The 7,070-nt window shown below is 36.2% G+C and overlaps 1 long non-coding RNA gene across 1 annotated transcript; it reads right to left on the bottom strand.

Annotated features, from left to right (window-relative positions):
- Window positions 1-1,057: 1,057 nt before the first annotated feature.
- LOC145552586 (uncharacterized) lies at window positions 1,058-6,774 on the bottom strand. Its single transcript, XR_014088687.1, has 4 exons — window positions 4,971-6,774; window positions 4,147-4,451; window positions 3,237-3,308; window positions 1,058-1,158 (listed from the first exon to the last, which is right to left on the bottom strand). It is a non-coding gene; the product is annotated as an uncharacterized LOC145552586 (long non-coding RNA).
- Between the last annotated feature and the right edge of the window lie 296 nt (window positions 6,775-7,070).

The following is a 7,070-nucleotide window of genomic DNA, read 5'->3' as shown; positions in this document are numbered from 1 at the left end:
ATTTACATTTGCAATCTGGCCCTCCTATAAACTTCATCTCTGACCTGTCTTGTCTGTTCCTTGGTCTGTGATGCTGCTTGTTCATGACAAACTATCGAAGCCTTCATCAAACATCTGGGTTTAGATTGAATTAAGTTGCAGACTGGTTTATCCTATTTACCAATTAGTTGACTTCTTAAGCAATTTATTGCACTAAGCTGCATCTAACTGTAGTAAATTAAAAAGATTTGAATGTATTCCACACTTCAAATTTGTGTTTTTACAAGCATCCACTACTTGTAATTGTCTAACAAAAACCCCAAATAAGATATAAAAACATGTTTGGCTGAAATGTGGCAAAATGTGAGAAACTTCAAGCATCTTATTGCTTTTTTTTTTTTTAACCCGAAAAAATACTACAAAAAATGTATTGTGCAATTCAACCTACTTGAGTTATAGGTTTAGAGGTTTTTCATGCATATATTCCAAAAATACACATAGGAAAAGTGTTTGTGTCTTTTTTTGTTTGCGTGTATGTGTGTGTGTTATTGTCTCTTCTTATAGCTCACATCAAAATCCGAGCACAATGTAATAAATGTCAATTCCAGGATATTACCACTTAGAAGTGAGTAGGCATGCAAGGTTCTAGAGTTTACCAGTAGGTGGCAATGTTGCATAATTTCTTTGGTCTTTTTTCCTCCCTTCCTCTCCACATAATTGCGTTTTAATATAGTTCCTTGCATTTGCATTTGCGATTAAATTACACTAGCTTTGGAGCCATACTGTTTATTGTGACTAATTAAATAACCCAACATTTGCAAGCTTGCCACTCTATTATTACCTGATTCACAGAAAAAGGATGACAACATTCACAAACGTGAATATTAACATTTTAATGAAGTATTCCGGTATATTTTCAGACAGAACAGAGCATATTGATGAGATCCACTGAGCAAAGGCAGAATCCAGCAGTGACATTTTGTGACGGTGAATAACTGGCCACATGACTGAGGAATCAGATCAAAATTTGTATGCAAAGCCTTAACCCTTTAGATGCATTAAAGGTCAGCTTTCCCCTAAGCCGATATCTTGCACTTGCCTGCAGCTGGGAGGCAATGCTGCATCCTGCCACCTCTGCTCACCCTTGTGGGGGTATTAATGAGGAACTTCACAATGATCCTGCAGAGATTAAAGAAAGAGCAATTTTAGTGCCGGATGTGGCTTCATATTTTATGCATATTGCACTTCTGGCAAAGAAAGCCCAAATGAGCTACAAAAACTGCCTTTTTTTTTGGTTTTAGGTGGTGAATAGGCTTTGGTGCGCCCGTCATTAATTTTTGAAGTTTTATTATTTAAAAACATCACACAGACGGCCAAATTAGCATGAATTGAGGAAGACCGTCACAGAAACGGTAAGCTAAAACAAGACATTTTTCAGATAATACGAATATGTTTCACAAGACAGTGAGTGAATAAAGTAAAATAGATTTCTTAAATGTTCGTGTGAGTTGTATGAGTTGATCTTGAATTTTTTTTCTTTAGGATTGTATGAATTGTAATAAATGTGACATTTGACTCAGCAGGTTTGGCTGCTTTGTCTGACTCCATGGCTTTAAGGAAAAAAAATGCTTATTTGCTTTTCTCACAAAGACTCCATGAATAAACAATAAATGGTCCTCACATTCCACCTAATTTAAACTTTTTAATGCTAGATAAACTAATGAGCTGCAATTTGATAGTCATTAGCAATGCTTTTAGTCCAGTTTAATGTTATGCTAATAAGGTAAGGTAATTTTATTTATATAGCACATTTTCAGCAACAAGGCAATTCAAAGTGCTTCACACTTTGAATTGAATTCACATTTTATCACTTAATACAGTGATAAAAGCTACTATAAACATTCTGCAGGCAGAACTTTGCCAACTCTACCTCTCTGAGACACTAAGTACCAGAACACTTTTATTGAGGTGGGTGATGTTACAAAGCAAGCAATTATTTCTCAGACTACTGCGCCACAGGTGATTGAAGAGCTTAGAAATCAATCTTCAAGCTATTGCTGCAGAAAGAAAGGCTGTGAATGAAGCCTTTAGGTGTTTGTGCCCCAGCGGAGTCTGAAGGAGAATTAACTGTACCTATCCATACAGAAAAATAACTGTTCCAAATATTATTATAAACCATAAAGCATATTTAATGTGGGGTGGGAAGAAAAGTGAGCTCTCAGCTGCACCATTAATGAGTTCACCTTTGTTTATCCTTATTTCATTAAATGTCTTGTTTCATGCTGTCGCTGCCTTATTCAATTCCCATTTGGTGCAAAATGTCAGAGCCGTGGATTGCATCTTTGGTTCTGAATGTACAATGCTTACACCGATCAGTTCAGTTGGATCATTCACACAAAACAGAGACTTTTATTAAAACATAGTTTAATGTTTATGAAAGTTTAATTCTGTTTTTAAAATACATAAAAACAGCATGTCCATTGTTTCTTGGCTGCCTCCACAAAGGGGTGAAAACGCCACTACATACACCAGTCAAATGTAAATTATATTGTTTGACATCAGTTACATATTGCATTACGGAAAACACTGATCGCTGCTTCACGTTGTTTCCTTCCTTTTTTTCATTTAAAAAATTTTTTTTACGTTTCAACCAAAACTCAGCAGTTAGATTTTTTTTTTATTTAGACATAGGACATTATTTGGGCTGGGGTGGCAGTGTTCTGTTAGCATAAATTATTTAATATTTAAGGCAAGACTACTTAAAGTCCTTTAAGTGAAAGGTTTTGCATTCTAGTACACAATTTAAAAGACACAAAATCGCAACAAGCGATAATCTGTTTGTAATGATCTTGTTTTTTGGATGGTGTCATTGAAAAGCCATAGATTGGCAGTACCCTCAGGGTTTTACTGAAAGCTATGCAGATATTAAAAGGTAAAAGATGCCATGAGTTTCATGTTGTTAAAGGATTTATAGTGAAACCTACTTTACCCTGTAGCAACAAGGAACAAAACACATTTTTCTAGTACAACATAGAAGAAAAAAACAAAACAGAAAAAACAATATGCTAGATGTTAACTTTAACCCTGTTCCTCTAGGAAAGACTAGCTCTTATTCCACTGGGAATCCATGGTATATAAACACATCCATCATGTCTCACTGGATCTTTAAGCTCTGCTTGCTTTCAAATTAGATGTCACAATGTTTTCCTGCTTTGATTGCTAAATGTTGTTTGACAAGCACGGTGATGATGCAATACCTTTTTTCCCCCAGTCTTTTCATTTCAGACCGCACATTCTCCAAGGAGTGGCTGACCCAGCGGTGACATGACCTGTCATTCACATACAAACACCCGAATGAAAGAAGAAGAAAAAAAACAAAAAACTGATGCGTCATTCTGCTGCTTCCTTCTTCTACCATTTCTACAGGAAAGCTTTTTATTCTGTTAAAATTATTGTTCTGTTAACAAGAGAGACTATCATCACAGAAACAAGGCGATATAGTATATTAAAATTGTATGCAATTGCTAATTTTGTCCACAAGTCTTTGAATATTCACCTGCAATACACATATTTTTCTCAAAATATTATTTCATTTCTGGAACTTCACTGAAACCACCAATCGAGAAAAATGCACTAGTTTCTAAACAGAAAATAGCTTTATTTCTGACTGATCATATTTTATTCATCTAAGTTATGATCTTACACAGCTCTCTGTAAAGACATCTCAGCAACTTTAATTATTCCACAGAGGGAGGAAGCAAGCGTAGACTTTATTCACTAATACCAAGAATACAATTAGGATAATCAGAAAACCTCATAAAGTCTTTTGTGGTAACAACATAGAATAAGATATTAGAGTTTAATAGCCCAGTTTTGTTCATTGAATGTCAAAATGTTGCACCTTTGTGAAGTACCCATTACTTAGTTCAAATAATTAATTTGCAGAAGCCTCGTTTACCTGTGTGGCACAGATTTCTGCCATCTTATAAATCTAGGCAATCGTGTTAAACTGCCATTAAATTATAGACAAGTGAGTCTTCAGATTCAAGAAGCTACATCAACTTGTGTGAATTACTCCTTTTAAATCAATGGGGTATTGTTTTGTAAAATCAACTTTTTTTGAGCTTAACATCACTTTATAATGTTATTCCCTCATCAAAACCATACCTGGAGTGTTGCTTTGATTCGTCCTTGCATGTTTGATAAATCCTTCACTCTCCCTTCGGCAACCATTGAGCTGTGAAAATCGACCGGGTGGATCAAGCGTTGCCTTCAGGGCGCAGTTTCCAATCTTCCGAGGCCCCGCCTCACAGTGGACCCCGACTCAGCTCCTTCAGACTAGTGGCAGCAATTAGCAAGCACCTGGTGGAACTGCACATCTGCTGAGCTCATTATACAGGCTACTTTTCAGTGGAACGCTGGTAAAAATGTTTGGAAAAGGATTAATAGAGGAGCGACGTTGTGATGACTTCCTGAAGGTGGAATTTCAGAAAGAGAGAGAATCACTTTCAAAATGTTAAATTACCAAGTAAAATTTCTTTTAAGTCACATTTGATACATCATATATTTGATACATATCATGATTCACATTTTTATAACAACGTAAGGTAACATAGTTACTTGTTTGGGTTATAAAATGGAACAATGTGCCTGGATACATAATACTGCTCCCTTAATCACAGAGCATAAAAAAAAAAGGTTTCAACATTTTACATAACTGCACAATGGACGGCAGGTTTTTAGTTGAATTGAAGGAAAAAATGTTTGCAGACTTTAAATGCAAATAGGATTCAATAACTGACAGAGGCAATTTGACTAATGAGATATCTGAATATACAACTTATACTATCAGGGATTTATAGCTGTGTTTACCCCGAAACAGATACGAAAAAGCGAATAAAAATACATTTGTGTCACTGTGCAGTTTCCCCCTAAACATTTGACCAATTAGATGACTATTTTTGACCGTAGTTTGGAATTCACAGGCTTACCCAATTGGCCGGGTCCTTGGTGTCTCAGTAAGAAATAAAGAGGCAGGATTTGTATTCAGCTTCAGGGGAAGTTCTGTCTGGGAAACTCAATTGAGGGCAACAGATGCTAATGAGCTCTTTTCAGCAGGAGAAAATGCAGGCTGCCAAAATGTGTCCCCCCCCCCACTGTATTCTAGAAAGTTTGGACCAGGATGAGGTTCACATGAGAGCATGGGGGATGCATCCACTAAGAGACGCTCAGCATTTCTGCATCAACCAGATCTCCACCCAGTGGGCTCAGTACAAATAATATTTTTCCATCTTTGTTTTACGTTTGTTCTTTTTTAACCTTTCCTGCTTGTCACACACTGTGCTTAAAGTGCAAATACAGAAACACAATGTTGGTGTGTTGCTTGTTGAATATAAATAACAGTTTTTTTTGTTTCATTGCCCCTCCCATCAGGCAAACCAAGAACCCGCATGGAGTGAAAACCAAACACAAAGAGGCTGCTCTGTAAAGCACAAAAACAAACACTGCAGAAGATGCAAATAGGTAAAGCAGGAACAGTTTGAAAAAAACAAACAAAAAACTTATATACAGTTCTTCAAATGAGAAATGTCAAGAAGGCCTTCCAAATACCGGGACTTATCATATAAATAGGAAAGGGAAAAAGTGCAATTAAAAGTTGCTCCAGGAGGTCAGAATGAAGTGACGGATTGAGTCAGTCAAAGTTTGCATCTCAACCACAAAGTCCTGAGGCACTTTGTACTGTTGCCAAACAGTTTGTCTCATAGATTTATTTCTGAAAAGAATAATGGGAAATGACTTTAACTTGCCAGACAAATAATGTTACTGTAATGAGAAAATATTGCGAAAACATTCCGCCCTTTCTGGCCTGCGCATTGTGTTGAAATAGAGCATAGTTGCACTTTTATAATTAGAAACCTAAAGCTAGCTGACTGAACTACACAATTCCATGTAATTTTACATAATGCAGACACAGTTACACCAAAAAGGCCGTCCTTTTATTAAAACGGCCGTTGTTCTAGTCGCTCTGGGCTTTTGTGTCTTTGAATTTTGTACAAATTAATCCTCATTTTACTTTTTTTATGTGAAGCCCGCTCCTTTGACTGTTATGGTTGGGTTTACTTCACTATTTATAATATTAAATTGGTGTTCGAGTATGTTTTTTTATTTTCATTTTTTGCGTGTGTGACCTTTAAGCTCAGTTTATTCTGTGTGTCTTCAGTTCAATTCATCTTCCTCCCACCCAAACTGGCCTCACATTATTTAAATACTCATCTTTCTTTCTATTTTGTCAGCAGCATTTCCCTCTCCATCAGTCTTATGCACAGACAGACAGACAGTATGAACGTCTGTCATGACAATGTCCCACACAGTAATGGGAAGCCTGCTGACCTGACAGCTGTCCACCAGATAGTTATTGGCATCTCCACTAGGAAGGTAAGGGCCAGAAGGTTGTTACTAAAATAAAATCTGTTCACAGTCTACTGTATCCAAGCATAATAATGGAAAGTTAAGTGGAAGGAAAAAGTATGGTTGAAGAGGGTGCACATAAAAAAAAATCTGTGTAGCCATATTTTTGAGAGGAAGCATGCAAAGGGAGAATACTACAGTATATCTGAACCCACGACTTTTAGATTGTACTACAGTTCAGAATGTATGTAACTGACCTGAAGTTTGTCTGTATGACTGGAATGAATTAACTTTATTTTTGTAAAGTGTATTGAGATAACATGTTGTGAATTGGCTTTATACAAATAAATCTAATTGAATTATGCTGTTCTTCGCATCCTGTTGTTCCAATGATGTATCTGTGTTTCACATCTTTGTATCAGTTCTCAATATCAAAAAGGTTGTAAAATAATACCAACTCTAAAAGACATTTAAAATAGCTGTCTTTTTTTATGTAAATGGATCCTGGGAGGAATAGTTGATCCAGCATGCTTCTGATGCTGATGGGGATCTCAATAAACATGAATGTAAACATAAATATAAAATATTATCTATGGGACATCACTTCACTCAAAGAATTTCCTTAGTTTAGCTGGTAACAATGAAAATCAAAATTGAATGTGTGTGGTCTCAACTGGTACTAT

The sequence above is a fragment of the Poecilia reticulata genome, chromosome 8 (genome assembly GCF_904066995.2).
Source record: "Poecilia reticulata chromosome 8, P_reticulata-male-v2, whole genome shotgun sequence".
Taxonomy (NCBI): domain Eukaryota; kingdom Metazoa; phylum Chordata; class Actinopteri; order Cyprinodontiformes; family Poeciliidae; genus Poecilia; species Poecilia reticulata.
Note: the sequence above shows the minus strand (reverse complement) of the source record. Positions and strands in the feature narration are given on the sequence as shown.